This window comes from Sminthopsis crassicaudata, chromosome 5 (genome assembly GCF_048593235.1).
Source record: "Sminthopsis crassicaudata isolate SCR6 chromosome 5, ASM4859323v1, whole genome shotgun sequence".
NCBI lineage: Eukaryota > Metazoa > Chordata > Mammalia > Dasyuromorphia > Dasyuridae > Sminthopsis > Sminthopsis crassicaudata.
In genome coordinates, this window is record NC_133621.1 from 279,052,173 (window position 1) to 279,074,803 (window position 22,631).

The 22,631-nt window shown below is 36.2% G+C and overlaps 1 protein-coding gene across 4 annotated transcripts in view; it reads right to left on the reverse strand.

Annotated features, from left to right (window-relative positions):
* The window catches only part of UBE2N (ubiquitin conjugating enzyme E2 N), a 70,451-nt gene extending 47,820 nt beyond the window's left edge, over positions 1-22,631 (reverse strand). Inside the window, exons 1-3 of one of the 4 annotated variants that reach the window (XM_074271180.1) lie at positions 22,473-22,631; positions 14,560-14,699; positions 10,624-10,749 (exon numbers count right to left, since the gene is read on the reverse strand). The gene's annotated coding sequence lies outside the window, so the exon portion shown is untranslated. Of the gene's footprint in view, positions 1-10,623; positions 10,750-10,862; positions 10,920-14,559; positions 14,700-22,472 lie in introns of those variants that run through there. The other 3 variants (XM_074271182.1, XM_074271181.1, XM_074271183.1) reach the window with 3 other exon arrangements.

Sequence of the window (22,631 nt, forward strand, 5' to 3'; positions counted from 1 at the left end):
GAGATTTTAAGTAAATTAGGGATTCAAAGAAGCAGAGAAGGAATATATATTCTAGCGGTGGAGAACAGTCAAACATAAAACATTAAAGGAAATATTTGTGAATTCAATGCCTAGTACATGATGGGAGTTTAAGTGCTTTTTAGGGCAGCTAGATGATGAAGTGGATAGAATACAGGCCCTGAAGTCAGGAGGACCTGAGTTAGAATCCACGTTAGATCTTTAATACTTCCTAGCTATGTGACTCTGAGCAAGTTACTAAACCCCAATTGCCTCTCCCCCCCCCAAAAAAAATTAAAGAATTACGTTTTATTTTGGATTACTTGCCATCTGGGGAGAGGGTGGGAGGAGGGAAAAATCTGAAACACAAGTTTTTGTAAGAGTCAGTTGAAAAATTATCCATGCATATGTTTTAAAAATAAAAGGCTTTAATAAAATAAAGATTAAATTAAAATGCAAAAAAGAATTATGTTTTTGGTTTTGTTTGCAAATATTTCATTTGATTCTCATAAGATAGTTGCTATTATTACCCCTGTTTTACAGATAAAGAAACTGAGGCTAATAGAGATTAAGTGATTTGCTACATAGTTTAAGAATTATCTGAAGCAGGATCTGAATGAAGATCTTCCTGACTCCAGGTTACCTGACTTCCTGGCTCTATCAATTTTGCCACCTGGCTGCATCTTACTATATATCTACTTACTAGGAACTAGGTATCACACTTTTGTACCAGAGATAGAAAAAACCAAAATGAAAAATTCACTCAAAGACCTTATATTCTACTGGGGACTCTCCTTAAGACTCCCAATGATGAGTAATCAATCCTCCCAAAACAGTTCATTATAGTTTTAAACTCGACAGCTAGTTGGAGCAGGGGATCAGAAGGACCTGAGTTCAAATTTGACCTCAGACATTTAACACTATCTGTGTGACCCTGGGCAAGTCACTTAATCCCAATTGCCTCAGCCAAAAAAAAAAAAAAAAAAAAAGGAAAAAAAGAAAATTTTTCCTTATCCCAGAAAATAGGGACTCAAATTTCACAATATATTCAGCAACATAGAATATTAGAGCTAGATGGTATCTTAGGGACCATCTCTTAAGGGGTGTCATAATCTGCAAGTCTATGAACTTGTAAAATATATTTTTATAACCATATTTGGACCATCTATTAAAGAGTGTCATAATCTGCAAGTCTATGAACTTGTAAAATATGTTTTTATAACCACATTTCAATATGATTCATTTCCTCAGTCCTATTTTCTACATTTAAAAACATTATTCAGAAAAGGAGCCCAAATCTTCATCAGACATTGCCTAAGGGGCTCACATCTCAAAGGAGGTTAAAAACCCTGGTCTATCCCAACTCTTTCATCTTAAGAAGACGGAAATGGGATCAGACAGGTTAAGATACAAGAAAGTTATGATCCACTAGAGGAGATAAAAGGAATTCTCAGTATTTCCATGGTTAACTGTATTCATAACTTATTTCCCCCAGTGATTTTCAGGCTTTTAGGGTATAAAATGGAAGAGAGATGGCTTGTGGGTAACTGTGTGACCTAGAAAGTCACCTACTTTCCATTTCCTTATCTATAAAAATAAGAGTGCCTTGAGCCAGCTAAGTGGTGCAATTGATAGAATAGGTAGATAGAGCACCAATTCTTAAGTCAGGAAGATTTAAGTTCAAATATGGCCTCAGACACCTGACACTCACTAGCTATGTGACCCTGGAACAAATCATTTAACCTGGGATACCTGGCAACAACTACAACAACAATGTTGTCTCTATAGGGCTATTGAGAAATTCAAATGTAAATAGCCCATAGGATCTTATCTCCAATTTAGGCTGGATAGATCTACTTTGCATCCAGTTGCTTACATGTTGACTTTTCTATTAGGTTGTAAGCTGATTGAGAGCAGGAATTATCTTTTGCCTTTCCTTGAATCCCTAGTGTTCAATACAGTGTCTGGAACATAGTAGATGTTTAATAAATGCTTATTGACTTGTTTTTGCAAATCTTAAAACTCTATATAATAATCACCACCAAATCACTGTCATTGAATAGTTTGTATAAAGTGGGTGTTTCTCCATTTGATTAAATAACTGAAATATATTTCACTGTTGTGGTCATTTACAAGAAAGTCCTTAGGGTTCTCTTAAACAGAATTTTCTAGTTTGCCCCAGGACTTATTCCACAGCTAGCTTAGAATGAATCTGGACATTCACTATCATGATTTTTTTCTTGGAGGCAATCAGGGTAAAGTGATTTGCACAGGGTCATAGAGCTAATAAATATCTGAGCAGCATCTATTTAAAACTATCAGCAACCATCATATGTAATGGGAATAAACTGGAACCATTCTCAAAAAGATCAGGGGTGAGAGGCATCTAGATGATGCAGTGGAGAGAGCACCAGCCATCTGGCCTAAGACACTTAACACTTCCTAGCTATGTGACCCTGGGCAAGTCACACCACCCCAATTGCCTCAATTCAAAAAAAAAAATTGGAAATGAAACAAGGTTGCCCACTATCACCACTACTATTCAATATTATATTAGAAATGCCAGCTTTGGCAATAAGAGTTGAGAAAGAAATTAAAGGAATTAGAGTGGGTAATGAGGAAACCAAATTATCACTCTTTGCAGATGATATGATGGTATACTTAGAGAACCCCAGAGAATCAACTAAAAATCTATTAGAAATAATCCACAACTTTAGCAAAGTTGCAGGATACAAAATAAATCCATATAAATCATCAGCATTTTTATATGTCATTAACAAAATCCAACAGCAAGAGATACAAAGAGAAATTCCATTTAAAATACCTGTTGATAGTATAAAATATTTGGGAATCTATCTGCCAAGGGAAAGTCAGGAACTATATGAGCAAAACTAATAAATGTCTGAGGCTATAGCTGAACTCAAGTCCTCCTGACTCCAGGGCTGGTTCTCTGTGCCACCTAACAGTGCCTAGGAATTAATATGATTTTATTAGTGGAAATAGTATTAAGGAAAATGTATTATCTTTTTGTCCATCACACCTCAAAGACTAATAGGTGTATCCATCTAACTTACAGCTTCAGTCTTCCAAATGTTTTGTCTTCACCATGTGAACAAGAAATGTCTTTTTTTTTGTCCTCAGTGCTCTGTACATTCCATGCATCTAGTAAGTCCTACATAAATGGTACATTCATTCATTCATGATTTGACCAGAGTACTAAGAAGTTAAGAGACTCTTTGGTCATATAACCAGTACATATCAGTAGCAAATCTTGAACTCAGGTCTTTCTGACTTTGGAATTATCTCTCTATGCACTACTTCATTGTTGCCTCTCCTAAAAAAATTGGATAGAAAGTGTCATCTATATCCAGAAAGAGAACTATGGAGATTGAATGTAAATTAACATATGCTATGTTCATTTTTATTTTCTTCTTCTGTCATGGTTTTTCCCTTTTGTTCTGATTTTTCTCTTCCAACATGATTCATAAAGAAATTTATATTTAAAATTTTAATATACATATAAAAATAAAATACATATGTATGGGGGAGGAGTTGATAATAGTTAAATTAGTGAGCATTCTAAAGTTTTACATGAATATCCTGCCTAAAAGGCAAGAGGTTTCAGAAGGAAGGAAATTTCAGAACTAAGTTTAATCATTAAAAGGGACATTAGAATAAGGGTGTTGGTTCCTCAGAGAGTATGATGGAGCTAGTCCTTGAAAATGAGATAGTGGGGAGATACTTCCATAACAGCAAGAAATTATTGCTCTTTAGAGAGTTTGGCAGAGTTGCTGCATTTTCCCAAAGTTATCCAATGGGATCAATGAAGAACTTCTTATAGCAACACTCTTTGAGGAAGGTTTTGTTGATTTTGTTTAGAAATCCTCTTTTTTTCATTATATATACACTGCTAGTCTTTGAAATCATGAAGACCTGATGTTTGAATTCTGCCTCAGACTACTAGATATATGACCCTAAGCCAGTCATTGAATCCTTCTCAGCCATTTTACTCATCAGTTTCCACATCTGTAAAGTGGGAACAATAATGGTATCTACTAGGTTGTTGAGATATCAGATATCAATCTAATCAATCAAAAAAGATATTAGTTGCAAAATATTTTACATCCCTCAAAGTAATATATGAAGATTAGCTATTTTTAGCTTAACCCTTTTAAAGTTAGATGTGCTATTTAACATGTATTGGTCAACCTGCCATCTGGGGGAAGGGGTGGGGGGAAGGAGGGGAAAAGTTAAAGCAAAAGGTTTTGCAATTGTCAATGCTGGAAAATTACCTATGCATATATCTTGTAAATAAAGTTATAATAATAAAAAATAAAGTTAGATGTGCATAGATTTGTCTGTTCTGTAGGGGAAAGAAACAGATTTTCTGACTTAAAACTAACTCACCAAGTGTAAGATACAGCCCATTATAGTTCTCTGTACAAAACACTAGCCCTGGAATCAAAGGATTTAGGTTCAAAAATCATACATTACACATTTCCTAGCTTTCTGTGTCTTGTTTGTATATACATAGTTGTTTTGCATGTTCCCTTCCCTGTTAGACGAAACTCCTAGAGAAAAGGGACTTGGTTTTCATTTTCTTTGTATTCCTTGCAGTTAGCACATTGCCTAGTTGATACTGTATAGTAGGTGGCTTAATAAATGCTCATTGACAGATGGATCCTAGACTGTACATATATTACTGAATCTTCAAATCTGAATACACCTCAAAGACTATACAGCCCAACATTCCTGAAAATCCTCTCACTAATTTTGTTGTTTAGTTGTGATTGACTCTTCATGACCACATTTGGAGTTTTCCTGGCAAAGATACTGGAGTGGTTTGCCATTACTTCTTCAGTTCATGTGACAGATGAGGAAATTGAGACAAACAGGGTTAATTAGTTTACCCAAGTAAGTATTTGAAGCTGGATTTGAACTCAGTAAGAAGAACCTTCTAGCTACCTTCTACACCCAATAAAAATGGTCATTCATCTTGAACTTAAAGGCCATTTAGTCCAACTCTCATCCCATTTTTTAGATGAGGAAACTGAGCCCCAGGAATTATATAATTTGTGACAGCTAATATTCAAAATCCTTTCCTATATCCAAACCCAGCACTCTGTGCACTATACTAGTAGGCCAAAAGCAGAGTCCTCAAATGAGAATGTTGATGTGCCTTACATATTTTAGGAGTTATTGTTAGAAAGGTACTTTAGAAACCTTAAAATAATATGGAAATTTGAACTTTTGTTCTTAAATATAGAAGGCAAAGAAAAGAGCTGCATGTTTGATTTTTTTAGATATCCCTTCCTACCCCCACGGCATATTCTTCAATGAATATGTGCTAATAAATTACAGATGATATGGATAGATATATGTGTATATATGTATATACTATACACACATGTATGCATGTAAAGATATAATGTAATATATGTATATATTACATTTGAGCATGTATATGTATATAGAGATACAGATAAACATGAATATTTCTCTTTCATATACAAATACATATACATACATGTACACACACAGTGTCACAAAAGTCTTAATTTGGTTTTAAGTTATTAAAGCTTAAAACTGATCTAAGAAAGATGGGGTCACCTTTCTCACTCACACATGTGTATATGTGTATATATTTACATATATATTTAATTAAATGTATGTATCTACAGAGGAGAGGAGAGAAAGAGAACAGAAAATGAGAAGTTAAAGGACTTAACTACAGTCATATCACCTATGTTAGAGGGATCTGATTTGGGGATTTCCAGGCACTAAGGTTCCTTTTCCATTCCCCACTCTAAACTACCTCTCTTTTCTATTTCTTAAGAACAATCACTGCAAAACATTTTGGAATGATGATTGATGTAAATCCTGCTAAACAGGATGTGTTCTGTTTACTAGAATACCAGAGCTGGCACAGAGCTGAGCCCCAACTTAAAAACATGCCTAGGAGTCCTGCTCACCTCGAACATTGAATGGAAAGTTTCCACTCCATAGCACTTGAGATACTCTAGAACTTGGATTATGGTATAAAGGCTTGACCTCCATTAATATGTACCATTCTTTCCTTAGGCTCAATGGAAAGAAATCTGTGGTATGAAGTGATAACAACAATACAATCTATAGGGCTGCCAGATTACAGAATCATACACTCTCTGAAGTGACCCAAAACTCAAGAGGCCTTCTAGTCCCATTTGGCAGAAAATCTCTTCTATAGTAGACACCAAAGGGCTATCTATCCCATGTATACTTGATGACCAGCAAATGTTGTACAGTGAAGAGAGCCCACAGCCTGTCTACCTATTATCTGAATGTTTTTGTTCATTTGTGATCCTATTTAAGGTTCTCTTGGCAAAGATACTAGTGCAGTTTTCCATTTCCTTCTCCAGCTCATTTTACAGATGTGAAAACTGAGGCAAACAGGGTAAGTGACTTGCCCAGAACCACACGGCTGGGCTGTCTGAGGCCAGATTTGTACTCAGGAAAATGAGTCTTCCTGACTTCAGGGTAGGTACTCTATCCACTGGACTACCCAGCTTCCCTTAGGTAATTACCTGAATAACCTTAAGCAAATCTTTATTTCCTTATTGGTAAAACAATATGGGTTCTGAGGCTCCTTCTAGCCTTTGATCTCTGATCAGTCTAATGACTTCCATTGAAAAGTATCCAGCTAAGTCCCAAAGCAGTTGTTAGAAACTTTTCCATATGTCAAGCCTAATATAGGATTTCTCTAATTTTTTACCCATTATTTAAAGTGAAATAGTTGTTCTCCCTTTCTATGATAGATAGGTAAAGATACTTATCGTGTTCCCATCAAGTCATCTCTTATCTAGACCAAACTTCCCCCAGTTCCTTTGTGTTATCCTCTTGTGACATGATTTTGAGGGTCATCCTGGTCATCCTGGCCATCTGCTCTCTGGACACTTCTCAAGTTTATCCTTGTTTTTACAATTCAGTTCCGAAGCCAAATGGAAAATTTGTTTTGATGGAACCTACATGTTTGTAAATAGGTTTTGTTTTTCTTTTCTTCTCCTTGGGGGAGATGGCAAAAAGGAGGATTCTTGGTGTTTGAAAAAAAAAGATAGCTAAAGAAGCTGAAGAAAAAAAAATGGGGCACCTGGACTTGCACACAAGACTCCAGGTGTGATATGATTAAACAAGACAATCCTAGGTGTAGGAGGGGAGACCTAGGTACCAACTTTCACAGTTCAACTTCTCAAAATTTACTTATGTATCTAGCATCTCTAACATTACCATGAGCAAGTTATTTCACCCATCGGTTCTCAGTTTCCACCTCTGTAAAACGAAAAGGTTAGACTAGATGGCCTTTGAGGTTCCTTTTAGTGTTCCCCCATCTGTGTTCCTATCTGTGTTCCCATGATTTCTTCTGTGATAGGAACAATATCCAGGAGGGTTTTCCCTTACCCCCACAATAGAAGTTAACCTAGTTTTTCCCTAAAAGGTGACAAAGCCATCCCCTCAATCTTGATTGTTCTAGGGGCTCATGGCTTCAGATGTTCATCTCTCAAAGTGGCTTCCTCGTGGGCTCTGGATATATTGATATAGCTTCTTGATTATCTAAAAGCGTCAAATAAGTGGATATGGACCCATAGCCCCTCAGATGGGTCAAGACCTGTAGACTCAGTGGAGTTCCTTAAAGTGACCTTCCAACTATACCTATCTGTATACATCTACTAGTATGTTATGCAACCATAATCTGTCAACAACAACCAACAGAAACATCTTTATCCGAATGAAAGCATTCTTCATTACAACTTTCAGAGAGCACTCCTTCATGTTACTGAATAATAGCTTTTTAAAAAGACCCAAAGCCCTTATATATCCACAATCATAGTGCAACCTGACTGCTATTACTAAAGCAATAGAAGCCGGTGAGTACGACTTGTCCTGCTTCTATAGTGCCTGGAGCACTCAGTGATTAAGATTTTCTCTGGGTCACTCGCCCAATGTGTCAGAGATAGAATATGAACCTAACCCTTCCTGGTTTTGAAACCAGGTACTACTTATCCACATGATCCAAGGAGATCATGTATGGAAAACTCCTTTGTAAAGTCATTTATCATTATTGTGCTTCTCTTAGTTTCATCTCTTTTCTTTAAGAATCACTTTGGGACATACATACCAACATTTTCCCCCTTCTCCTACTAATAGTGAGAATGCTTCTCCTCATCTCCACCTCCTGACTTTAAGTCCCAGCTTAAATTCCATCATCCATGGAAAATATTTCCTCACCCTACTTAATGCCAGTGCCTTCTCTCTAACTGATCCTTCCCAATTTATCTTGCCTATATCTGGTTTGTACATAGTCTTCTCTATTGGACTATGAACTTCATGAGATTAAGGAGTTTTTGCCTTTCTTTGTATCCAGGCACTCAACACTATGCCTGGCACATAGTAGGTACTTGATAAATGCTTAGTGACTGAATAATTGACAGGTGATAGTGATTCAAGACATCTGGCGGAATGCCTAAATATAACAGGAAATCTGGGAAAGGGATTTTTCCCCCTTCTGTCTGACTCTTAACATCTGGGCTCAAAGGGGGAATTAGTTTGCGTCTCACTTCCTGAGTCTCCATCCTGTTCATTTATCCTCCTTCCCTCCCTTGTGATTAGTGACTTTCTGATCTTTCCTTCCCTTCTCTCCTATTTCATATGCTCCTCCCCAAGTCTTTTTCGGGATACTCCCATCTTCGATATCCTCTTCACCCACATAAGTCAATGTTTCTCAATTCATACCAATTTCTCACATTGAAGAATTGTTCTTCAGTTGGTCATCAAATTTCCTCCCAATATGGGATTCTCTCATATGCAAAAAAAAAAAAAACAAACAACGACGACAAAAAAAACAGCATGTAATCTTAGGCATCCTGTACTTTTGGTCTTTGTAGAATATTTGGTTATAGGAATTATCCTATGCTGTTTGTAGTCAGTTCAAAAAAAGAAGAGGGTCCACCTTCAACTGCACCTTAATTATACCTTGTTTGGTTCCCTATCCTAATCCAACAGCCAGCTTTTGTCACCTGCCTATGTTCAATAATTCTGTTAAAATGTTGATGGACCTGAGATCTTAAAGTTGCAGATCACAATTCTCTGATCCTATGTGACTCTTTTTTATGTTGTTTCAATAGTCTTCTAAAGGGAATCCACTACACTACACTAAAGGGACTTTTCTGTAGATTAGAGGTTCTTAACATGGGCTCCATCAATCCCAAGGGGTCTGTGTAGAGATTTCAGAATGTTCATGATCTTGGGCAGGGAAAAAATTTGCATTTTTTATTTTAATAGTTTTCTTTTATAATCCCATATGTCTTATTTCATGCATTTAAAAAGTCTTCTGAGAAAGGACCAATGAATTTCCCAGATTTTCAAGGATATTCGTGATCCAAAAAAAAAAAAAAAATTAAGAACCCATGGTCTAGATTACTTGATAGTGCATGGTCACCATGTTCATCAATTGATGTGGCTCTCCTCACATCATTAGTCCACCACCTTCTATGATGCTATCTTTTTTTCATATTCAGTTCTTCATTGGCATCTATTGGTAACTTTCAACTTGAATTCCTTGGAAACTATGGCCTTCCATAATTTATAGTCATACACCATCTGTGGAGGCTTATCATTGTTAAAAATATGGATATTTCTGATTTTTCTTGTACAGCATGATAATTGTAGATATATATATATATATATATATATATATACATATATATAAGAATTACATATATTTAACATATATTGGATTATTTGCCTTCTAAGGAAGGGAATAGGGAAAATGGAGGGAAAAATTTTTGGAACACAAGGTTTTGCAAGGGTGAACGTTCAAAACTATGCATTTAATTTGAAAAGAAAAGTTTTTTTTTTTTTTTTTTTTTTTTTTTGCTGAGGCGATTGGGTTTTAAGTGACTTCAGGGCTGGTGCTCTATCCACTGCACCACCTAGCTGCCCCTAAAAAGCTTTTTTTAAAAAAAGAAATGTTTCTAACTCACCCTGCTTCTCAACCTCCCCTCCCCTCTAGCCCCTCTTCTCCTTTATCTTACTCTTTTCTTCAAGTGTTTCTGCCCTCACTTCTATCTAGTCCTATGCAACTGAGTGAATATGTTATTCCTTCTTTGAAGATCTGATATAAGAGCCTCTGCAGTGTGCCAGAGTTTGATGGAATCAACACAGTTGCCTCCGGAAACAAGAGCAGATGGATAACTTCACCATTGATAGGGAACTTCTCTTCCATTTGAAATCCATTAAGGACAGAAATCCTATTCACCTCATCTATAAGTGTTTGCTATGGTCACATCAATACTTTTGTACATATAACTCCATATTTTGTGTTTACTTTATATCAATAATCATATGTTTCATCAAGCAAGATTATGTTTTGTGATAACTTTCAAGGAATTGTGTATGGTTTTACCATATCCATGAGAAAAAGGAAACAAATATAGTTGGTAGTGATTACAATTCTCCCACCTGCCTTTTGGGGAGAACAAGAATGGAACAGGGCTTTTTAAAAAGCCTTTAATATCCTTACTTCTTTCAGAATAACTTGGGAATGATCCCTCAGGACCCTTAAGATCATGTTCCCCTTCAAACAGCTCATACCTCTTTTTGTTTATGATTCGCCCAGTCCAGCTGTTCTTCCTGTCTCTGTTTTCTTCAATGCCATTTAAACAACATCTTGAAGCACATCTGGAAGTGTGATGTCAGAGGCCAAATTTGATGATCCCACTGTCAATGGGGAAAAGAATTTGTTATTAAAATCTTCACTAATCTTTTCCATTTCTATTTATCTTTTTCCTTTCAGTTTTATTCTAAAATGCCTGTGAGATGACTTTGCTTACTTAGGTCTCCTGCCAAGCTTTCTGTAAATTGCTTTTCCCTTATTTGCTTCTTGCTGTTTTATGAAATAATAATGCTCATAATCTTACACCAATTTCCTCTAAGATTCTACAAAGCTCTTTACATTCTAAATCAGAATGCTGCTCTTAGATGTTTAGCATAGAGACTCAGGATTTTCTGGCTAAGGCTGTTTCTAGGCTTCTGGTCTCCCCACTGTGACGATGGATTTATGTCATATAGATTTCCTTAAGAAATGAAAATAATCTGTGTCAATGTGAGTTCCCTTATCCATTTCCCATTTTTTCAGCATCAACTGCTTATTGAAATATGTCAAGTTGGAGTTGACTCAATTATGTATTTATATCTTCTAAATTTTACTTACTCTCTTTGTTTAGGATTTTGGTCTCCAATCTAACAAATTGTTGTTCTGATTGTACTTAGAACAATGATTAGTAAACACTTAGTAAACAATAGATTCTTTTCTGTCAAAAAAATAAACAATTTAATTTTTGGTGAGGATTATTTTGTACTTGCTATGTTTATAAAGTATTGATTCCCTCTTCAAAGTAATAATAACTGATAGGTTTATATTTTTTGTACAGTATATAAACTTTTGACCAATTTTGCTGATATGTGTTTTCCTAAATTTATTGAAATCTGTCCACATTTGCAGTGACATCAAACTATGTTAATTTAATTTGCGTTCTCACTTGTTATTTTTCAGGCTTATTTGGTCATGTTCAACTTTTCCTGATTCCATTTGGGGTTTTCTTGGTAAAGATAGTGAAATGGTTCTCCAGGTAAGGAAACTGAGGCAAGCAGGGTTAAATGACTTGCCCAGGTCACACAGCTAGGAAGTGCCCCTGGCTGGATCTGAACTCAAGAACTTGAGTTTTCCTGCTTCTAGAGCCAATGCTCTACCCACTGTACCACCTAGCTGCCTCAGGTTCTTAGTTATAAATTAAAGTTTATCTGTCAGCTAAGTCATAATAAAAACAGGTAGCATTTATATGGTACTTTAAGGTTTGTGAGGCACTTTTTTAGCTATTATCTTATTTGATCCTTATAACAACACTGGGAGGAATTATTCCCATTTTTCAGTTAATTGAGTATAAGACCAAAATTTGAACCCAGAATTTCCTGACTTCCTTTCCAATGCTTTTTATAACACCAAATTAAAAAGATCAAAGGACAAAGAAGAAATAACATTTGATCCTTGGCTATCTTTGGTTATCTATATATCTATATATCTTAAAGTTGGTTTGCATTTAGAGAAACTCCCAGTCTTTACTGATTCTGAGAGAACAGCCCTCTGCTATTCCAAACTGCTTCTATCTGATACTTTTCTTGGCAGCTCTGTTAGCTCAGCCACCATCCTATTTCAAGCCCTCATCACCTGCCGCCTGCCTATTGCCATAGCCTCTGAACTCTGCCCTCTAAATCCATCAGCTCCCTCCTTAATGTCTCTAACACAAACCTGGACCTGTGCCTCCTGCTCATCTCTAAGATAGAGTACAGGCATCTCTGTCAGGCACTTAGAGACCTTCCCAGTCAGCCTCCCACCTCTGCTTCCTGTCTCATTAGTGCTCGTGTACCCTCCATATTCCGGCTCAACGGGCTTATCAACTCCTCTCTGGGCCGGGCATTCCTTCTGGCTCCAGTGTCTGGCATGTGCTGCCTCTTCATCTCTGCGCCTGGAATTCCTAGCTCTATTTAAAACTCAACTCGAATGTCGCCTCACACCAGGACTTTCCTGGTGACCTCATTTGTTGGTGCTCCCCCTCCTGGAAATTACTATCTGTGGTCACTTATTATGGGGCTCACCTTCTTTTCCTCCCAGCCACAGGTCACCAAGTGGTAATATCACCAAATCATATCTACCCTACATCAGTTGCCTCCGTTGTTTCTACCCCAGTGACAGGAGGGCTGGAGTAGGGGACCATCCCTCTAAACCTCTAAACTGGTAACCAACCCTTCATTTCCCCCAGCTTTACTTCTTGGGTTGCACCCCGTCATCATCCACTCCTTGTACTGCATACTCTCCTTCCTCTCTCCCCCCTTCCACTTTTTAGCTACTTTTTGTATGTTGTCTTACCCTTGTAGATGGCAAGCTCCTTGAGGGTAGGGTCTTTTTCTTATATGTATCCCCTCATAGTAAGCACTTTATAAATGTTAGTTGTTTAGATATAGTATAGTATGTTGATATAGATATAGTATTTCAATATACTATAGTAATAGTAGTAATAAGAATAGGAGTAATAGTAGGAGTAGGCGTAATAGTGGTAGGAGTAATAGTAGACGTAGGCATAATGTTAGTTGGAGTAATAGTTGTAGTAATAGTAGGAGTAAGCATAATAGTAGTAGAAGTAATATTTATAGGAGGAATAATAATAGAAGTAGGTGTAATTTTAGTAGGAGTAATAGTCATAGTAGTAATAGTAGGAATAATAGTTGTAGTAGTAATAGTAGCAGTAGCCATAATAATAGTAGTAGTAGTAGTAATAACAGGAGTACTACTTATAGTAGTAGTAATAGTAAGAGTAGGTACAATAGTAGTAGGTGTAATAGTTGTAGTAGTAATAATAGGAGTAAGCATAATGGTAGTAGGAGTAGGCGTAATAGTAGTAAGAGTAATATTTATAGTAACAGAAATAGTAGGAGTAATATTTATAGTAGTAGTAATAGTAGGAGTAGGTGTAATAGTAGGAGTAGGCATAATAGTAGTAGGAGTAATAGTAGGAGTAGTGTAATAGTAGTAGGAGTAATATTTATAGTAATTGTAATAGTAGGAGTAGAAGTAATAGTAGTAGGAGTAATAGTTGTAGTAGTATTAAGAGTAAGTGTAATGGTAGTAGGAGTAGTAATAATAGGAGTAGGTATAATAGAATAGGAGCAATAGTTGTAGTAGTAATACTTGTAGTGATACTAGTAGTTAACTAGGAATAGTTAGTCTCTGCTTAACAGAGAGCAATTAATACATTTTTATTATATTGTATTATACTTAAATGTCTCAGCCTCGATTTCCTCCTATTTGAAATGGAGATAAATTTTTTGGGGGGGCAAGGCAGTTGGGGTTAAGTGGCTTGCTAGGGACACAGAGCTACCAAATATTAAGTATCTGATGCTGGATTTGAATTCAGGTCCACCCCACTCCAGAGGCAATGCTTTATCCACTGTGCTATCTAGCTGCCCCTGAAGATAATGTTCTTACTTAGTTCATAAGGTTGTTGTGAGAATCAAATGAGAATACAAGTGCCAAATGCTATGTAAATGCAGACTATTATCATCCCCACCACGAACCTGAAAAAGAGGTGCTGTTTTTATTTTTTTTATCTTACAGATGAGGGAACTGAGGCTCAGAGGTTAAGCGACTAGACAGTAATTTCTAGGAGATTAAACTATAGGAAATTGTTTAGGGTGAAGTGCCATTTGAGCTATCTTAAAAGGAGCTGGAAATTCCAAGAGATCAAGGTGATGGAGGCAGAGTATTTCAAAGGAAGATTCTTTTTTTTTTAAATTTTATAATTATAAATTTTTTGGCAGTATATATGCATGAGTAATAACATTATCCCTTGTATTCATTTTTTCCAAATTTTCCCCTCCCTCCCTCTACTCCCTCCCCTAGATGACAGGCAATCCCATACATTTTACATGTGTTACAGCAAAGGAAGATTCTTCAATGTGTAGGTAAAGACTCACCTGCTCTGTGAAATCAAGATTGCTGCCAAGTTGTTTGCTACGTTTGATGTTCTATAGCACTTTAGAACACGGCCGAGTGAATGTAATGAATACTGGTGGCAAGAGATCAGAATTCCGGTTTGAAATCCATTTCTTCCTAGCTGTGTGACAAGAGCCAAGTTATTAGCCTCAAAGTTCTCATTTTTAAAATGAGCAATAATGATAATTCTAAGTATAGTATAGTGAAAATAATATTTGATATAAATTCAAAAGGTCTATGTTTGAATCCTGGATCCTGTTACTCAGAACTAGTCAGTCAGTCAACATTTATTAAGCTCTTACTACAGGCCAGACTTTATACTAAGTATAAATTTCTATTCTCTGGGCCTCAGTTTCCTTATTTGTAAAAATAAAAAGATTGGACTACATGATCTTTAAATTTTTAATAATAATAATAGCACCCCTCATAGGATGCCATGAGTATTAAACAAAATGATAGCTATAAAGTGCTTTGTAAACCTTAAAGTGCCATATGAATGTGGTTTTGTATTAATATATTTCAAACTAAATACAAACACTCAGAAAATGGGTCATGGGGAAGCAGAAGGTCAAAAAAAGCAGCATGGACAGATGATATATATACTTCTATTATCATCCTCTGCCTTCCACTGCACTTGGGTCCAGTCCTTCAGGCCAAGCCTTTTGTAAAATGCCATGCATTCCTCACTGATATGTTTAGATAAATATGTGGTGGAAGTTAAGCACATGAGCATACTTCAAAACCTAGAGACCGAAAAAGGAATGTTACAGAACGAGATGGGCCATATTGGGTCTTCTGTTTGATGTAGAATAAAAGATTTAAAAGATTGTCAGAGAAGGATGAAATGGCAGGATGGTTCTGCTTTAGTGCCTTTCTCAGTGAAAGATAATCAGGTTCTAATATAATGTGGTACTTTTCTTCTAGGCCTTTTAAACCCTTAAAAAAATAACCCAGGATACCTTAAATATTTGGCTCAGGTTTGTATAGTGACTTACGAGTTTAAAAAGCTCTTTCGTACACCTTATCTAGTCATCTAAATATATTTATTAAGCCCATATTAAATGTCAGATCTCATTTGATCTTCACCTATCTTGTGAAACAGGTAAGGCTTACATCATTATGCTGTTTGTAACTAGGGAGAAGCTGAGTATCAGATAGAGTCAAAGGATCATAGATTTTGAGCTGGGAAGGGTCTTGGGAGGCCATAGAAACTAATCCCTCTTTTGACAGATGAGGACACTGAAACCCAACCAAGTGAAATGATTTGCTAAGGTCTCATAGCTAATAGTGATGAAGCCTAGAATAAAACACAGGACTTCTAATTAGCTTTAAGTCTTGTGCTTACTCTTTTTAAATTACATTTTAAATTTTAATTTAATTAATTTATAAAAAAAATTAAATATGACAAATTAATAAAATTAATTTAAATTTAATTTAAATTTTAAAGAAATCAACTATTCAAAGAATAGTTTGATCCATAACAGATAAAAAAGAGGATATTCTATGAAACTCTGATTTTAAAAGATATATATAGATAAAGCTATACACACACACACACACACACACACACACACACACACACACACACACACACATATATAGTAAATTCTACCCATTACTTTCTAAATTGTCCTGCTTGTCTGTGCTTCCTTCTGCTACCTTCCTTCTACTACTTTCTGTACATTAAAAACAAACAAATCCATATATATACATATATATATATATATATTTCAAAAGTACAGTTAAGCAAAATGAATCCACACCTGTATTCATCACCCTAATCTCTCTTAATTCTAGTACCTTCCCTCAATTAATTCTTATCTCTATCTTTTATATAGTTTGTGTATATTTGTTTGCAAATTGCAGCCCCCATTAGGTAGGGGTTATCTTTTGTCTCTTTTTGTATCCCTTAGCATTTATAACAGTGCCTGGCACATAGTAGGCACTTAATCAATGTTTAATTAATCATAGATCTTCTGAAAGGATGATTGGTTATTCAGTTCTTAAGGCATTCAGAATTGCTTTTCTTTACAATGCTGTTATCTTTATATAAATTGTTCTGGTTCTGCTCTCCTCCCTCTGCATCAGTTCATACTCCACCAGATTCACTGAAATGGTTTCTTTTGTCATTTCTTACAGCATAATACTGCACTTAGGTGACATTGTAACTAGAGCCTGGGGACTGGAATCAGAAAGATCTGAATTCAAATTCGGCCTCAGACACTTTCTATCTGTGTGGTAATCCCTTAATACTGTTTGCTGTATCGTGTGTAAAATAAGCAGGAGAAGGGAATGGCAAACCAATATCTCTGCCAAGAAAATCACAAATGAAGCGTCAGTCAGGCCAGAACAACAACTACCACCACTACAACCACAATAGTAAAATAACGTTTCACTATCTTCATATGGCACAATTTATGGAGCCATTTCCTAACTGTCTAAGAGGCAGGCCCTGATCCAGAACCACGTTCTTTTCTTTTTCCTCTTTTCTATCCCCCTCCTGAATAGGGAAGTTTGGCTTTGACTATTGCCTTCCAGATATTATCTTCTTTCTCAATCTGCACCATCACCCCTTTCTCTGTTCATTATCAAAGGAGCTAATATAAAGTACTTTGCAAATAGTAAAACCCTACCCCAAATATTAGCTATTACCTATGTGTAATAGGTGTAACCAGGTATAAGGTATAACTAAAGAGTGGCTGGGAGAAAAAATATTTGGAAATATGATGTGGGAACAAAAGACATCAAAAATAATAAAATCCACCTTTAATACTTCAAGATGGAGCAAACAAATTCCTTGATCTAGAGCTGGAGACAGGAGGAGAGGGCTCAGAGGCCATCTGGTCTACCCCTCATTTGACAGAGAGGAAAACAAGTCTAAGGAGTACTGTTGTTACTATTATGGTAGTGATTGTTGTTAAGTCATTTCAATCATGTCCAACTCTTCATGACCCCATATGGGAGTTTTTCGGCAAAGATCTTGAAGAAGTTTGCCATTTCCTTCTCCAACTCACTTTACAGATGAGGAGACTGAGGCAGAGTGAAGTGACTTGCCCAGGGTCACACAACTAGTAAGTCTCTGAGGCCAGTTTTGAATTCAGCTCTTCCTGACACAGGACCATCTCTCTTGGCATGGAGTTGATAAGTAAAAAATGCTTGTTGCCTGAATGATTGAAGTTTTTGACCTTAGCTATTCTCAAAAACCATTGATCCAATTCTGGAAGAGGTCACTAAATGAATTTTAAATGGTTCCTATGTGTCACCCACTATATTAAATAGACTTTAAAAGCTTAGATTCTACTAAGAAAAGACACCTTATATACAGGGAACCTCGAATTGAAAAGGGGAAAGAAAAATTGCATTGGTGTCAGGACAACCCACACTGATAAAATCATAGATTCTTAAAATATATTGAGACCAACAAATCCAATACCAATGATAAATACAGAATTTGCCTAATTCTAATTAGGTCTGCTGAAGGTAAATAGTAAAGGAGGGATGACAAGGAAAGAATCCACAGTTTAAATATAGAGCTACTGTGTTTGTACACTTCTTGGGCTCATGGCTCCCAAAGGGGTGGATACTGTGGCTATAAATAGCAGCTGATTTTATCAGTAAAGTAATCTTCAGCATGAGCCCCCTCTATCAGCTATCTTGAAAGGCACTTAAATTGTTTGGTTCCTGTTTGGTCTGATTCTGATTTGTTTGATTTCTCATGCATTTTTTTTAAAAGTTCACATCTCCCATAAAAATATTAATGTGCAAATTAATTACATCTACACCTGATCCAGTCAGCATCACTAAGGGGAATTTGTCAATACCACTAAGAGAGCATGTGGGCCCCCTGAGACACTGAATAAAGCCTTAGAAACAAAAGCATGTTGCCTACTAAACTTAAGGCACTCAGTAAATTTTAATGCAAGAAAGTTCTTCAAAAATTTAGTTGAGAAGCTTCCCTTCCTTGAATTCTTAGCAATTTGCATCAATGTGGTTGGCTGCATCCAGTTCTTTTGATGTAATTATGACTGTGGTTAAATGAATATTTCTACTAGTAAGGTGCACTGAACACCTTTAAAATAGACTATCCAAGTTAAAAAAAAAGTTTTTCTGTCATCAAAAACAAATGACCCCTTAAGTAATTTCTATTGTATATGACTGGGGCATGAAACTGTTAAAACATGATTTAATATTTTAATTTTTTTTCTTAATCCCTAGTTTTCTACAGATCTTAGAGAAAGCCTAGTTTCTAATAAGGAAATGTTTGAAGAACTAGACTTAAATTTATTTTTAAATTTTTATTTCATTAAATATTTCCCAATTACATGAAAAAAATTTTTTTCATTTTTAAAATTTTGAGTTCCAAATTCTCTCTCTCCCTTTTATCCCTCCCCCACTCCCTGAAAAGGTAAGTAATATAATATCAATTATACATGTGAAATTATGCACAACACATTTCCATATTAGCTGTGCTGCAAAAGAAAACAAATACACAAAAAATGAGAACTATAATGTAAGTTTTTAAAAAAGTAGATACCATTTTCCTCCTTCCTTCCTTCCTTCCTTCCTTCCTTCCTTCCTTCCTTCCTTCCTTCCTTCCTTCCTTCCTTCCTTCCTTCCTTCCTTCCTTCCTTCCTTCCTTCCTTCCTTTCCTTCTTTCCTTCCTTCTTCCTTCCTAACTTCCTAACTTACTTCCTTTCTCATTCCAAAATAATCATTATAGGTTTCTATAACCAAAAATAATCCATCACTTGGTGGCCATCCTTCTGGAGATAAGTAGAATTGTGACCGGGAATTGATACTGATGGTCATGCTTCCCCTCCTCTATAGACCTTTAGCCCATCATCCCTGGGCTCCACTGTCCCTGCTCCATGTGAACTCACAGTGCTCTATTTATCTCTTTTAAAAGTACTCCCCATCACACTCGTCCTCTTGGGGACTAGAAGATCAAGTTGTTCATATTATGGGGAACTAGGTCGTGATTGTCTGGGGCCTGGATTCTCAACATTCTCGCCCATCTTAACAAATAAGGACACTCTACAGGAGACTCAGAAGGACTAGGCACAATTAATGGTGTACCTGTCGAAAAAATTCACAATACATGTTATCTGTCTAAAAAAAGCTTCATGTTATCAATACATGTTATCTGTCTAAAAAAAGCTCCATGTTATCTGTCTAAAAAAAGTTCCATGCCCTCCTGTTGTAAAAGTCACAGAAGGAAATTAATGACAAAAGAAAAGGTCAATTCCAGATGTTTATGAGAAATAAGGTGAAGGAAAGGGAATAAGCATTTATAGATTACCTACTATGTGCTAGGCACTATGTTAAGCATTCATTATGTCATTTGGGCTTCACAACAACTTATAGAACTAAGGTGCTATAATTATTCTCATCTTACTGATGAGGGAAACTAAGGCAAATTGAGTTTGTGACTTGCCCAGAGTCCCAAAGCTAGTAAGTGTTGGAAGCTGGATTTGGATTCAGGTCTTCTTAAATCTAGCCTCAATGCTCTATCCATTAAGCAATGAAGAGTTTCCTCCAGAGACATACAAAAAACATGAGATAGAATGCACCTCCCCTCACTGGAGACCTATAATAAATACTAGCTGGATAGCCATTTGTCAGGGATGATCTAGTGTGGATTCCTGCTCAGGTACAAAGTGGACTAGATGTCTTTGTGATTAACTAATGTAAATGATTGATGGGAGTGCATGGTCTATAAACTAGGTTCAGTGAAGTCCAGATTATGCAATGTTTTCATTACACCTCCCCCCAAGGAGTTTACTAGAAGATGACACTGGAATTTTTTATTTCTGATTTGCCTAAAGAACAGTTCAAAAGAAGCTATAGTGGGAAGTTAGGATAGCAATGTCAATTTAAAGTGAGGTCACTTCAGGCCACATTTGATTGACCTTTTTATTCACATAGCAAAGAAGATTATTATGGGTCTTCTATAATCCTTAATTTTCACTGCTTTTAAATTATAGGAAACTGTAAAATATTAGTAAATTTGAGAATTCAAAAAGACATGAAATAAAAACTATTTAAGATAAATACAGTTTTAGGGGCAGCTAGGTGGCGCAGTGGATAGAGCACTAGCCTTGAATTCAGGAGGACCCAAGTTCAAGCCTGGTCTCAGACACTTAACACTTCCTAGCTGTGTGACCCTGGGCAAGTCACTTAACCCCAGCCTCAAAAAAAAAAAAAAAAAAAAAAAAGATAAATACAGTTTTAGGCATTGTAACCAGAGTTAGAATTCTGAATTTATGGCAATTTTTGGTTTATTTCTTTCAGATACATGCCTAAAGATGTAGTCTCAATGATGTACTCAAGTCAACTAGCATTTATTAAACATTTATTCTGGAACAGGTACAGTGTTAGAGTGCTAGGCATATAAAGGAAAGCAAGATAGATGGATGGAAGGATAGATGGATGGATGTATGGATAGATAAATAGATAAGCCTTATATATAAACCTTGCTCTCAAAGAGCTCATAGTCTAATGTAAACAACTATGTACAAGCAAGACAGACAGAATAAATTAGAAATAAATGGGGAAGGAAAAAAATTAAGGATTGGAAAAGGATTCTTATAGAAGGTAGGACTTTGGTTGAAACTTGATGAAAGCTAGAAAGGCTAAACAGGGGGAATGAAAGGGTAGAGAAATACCTTCCACTGAAGAAACTTTATCAACTCTTCTACAACTTATAGTCCTAAAGAGATGTCTGAAGTATGATTAAGTGAAATTAATTTATTCATTCTTTCAATAAACATGTATTAATGTCTACTAAATTCCAAAGAGAAGCAAAAACTCCTGCCCCTCAGGAGTTTACAATCTAATGAAATGAATTGCCCAGAGTCAGACAGCCAGAATGTGTTAGAGGCAGGACTTGAACTCAGATCTTTGTGGCTAACAAGACCAGCTTTCTATCCATTATACTTCATATTATCTAAAATGGGACATACTATGCACAAAGGAAAAACATCAGCAATTAACTTCTAGAAAATGCAAACTATTCTTACCTAGTGCTATGTGGGACATTCTTCCAGTTTAGAAAGGGCTCAGCAATGATGCCACTCATGCCCCCAAACTCTTCCAGTTATCTTTTTTTCCCTTGAGGCAATTGGGGTAAGGGATTTGCCCAGGGTCACATAGCTAGAAAGTTCTAAGTGTCTTGAGGCTGAATTTGAACCTCCTAACTTCACTATTCTATTCACTGAACCTTCTAGCTGCCCCTAGAGTTATCTTTGACTGACTTATCCCTCACTCTTTTTGTCTCCCACATGTAGTGCCACCAAAATCAATTAGTTCTCACTCTGAATGTTTCTAATAATTCTTTTTCCTTTGTATGCTGCCTCCATCAACAATTCAAGTATTTGACTCAAATCCAGACAAACCTTTGTCACCAATCTCTCCAAGTCTTCAGCCCATCCTATGGATACTTGTTATACTTAGTCATAGAGCTAGAAATGACCTCACAGATAACTCCAGGAACTCATCAGATTATTACAATGGCTTCCTAATGGGTCTCTCTGCCTCAATTCTTCTCCATGCTGCTATTAAAGTGATTTTTCTTAAGTGCCCATACCCTAGTAAACTCCAATGGCTCCATTTTGCCAGTAGGATAAACTATAAGCTGTTTAGATTTTTAAATGCTTTGCAATCTATCCCTTCCTGTCTTTCTCTCTCTCTCTCTCTCTCTCTCTATATATATATATATATATATATATATATATATCCTGGTCTGTCCTACATTTTGCCAAACTGGTCTTCCCCTCTGTTTCACCCCATCTCCCATTTCAGTACTTGTATGCTGGTCATTCCTTATACCTGAAATGCAATCTCTCCTCTGACTCAGAGTCCTTCTCTTATTTCAAGCTTCAGCTCAAACACTTACCTTCTCCATAAAGTATTTTCCTGATATCTCCAACTGTTAGTGCCCTCCTTCCCAAATGACATTCTGTTTAACTATTTTGTGTCACTCTTCTATGTAATTATCTCTATATGTATACATGGCAACTCTGGATATACATATACAAATACTGTACTTAGATAC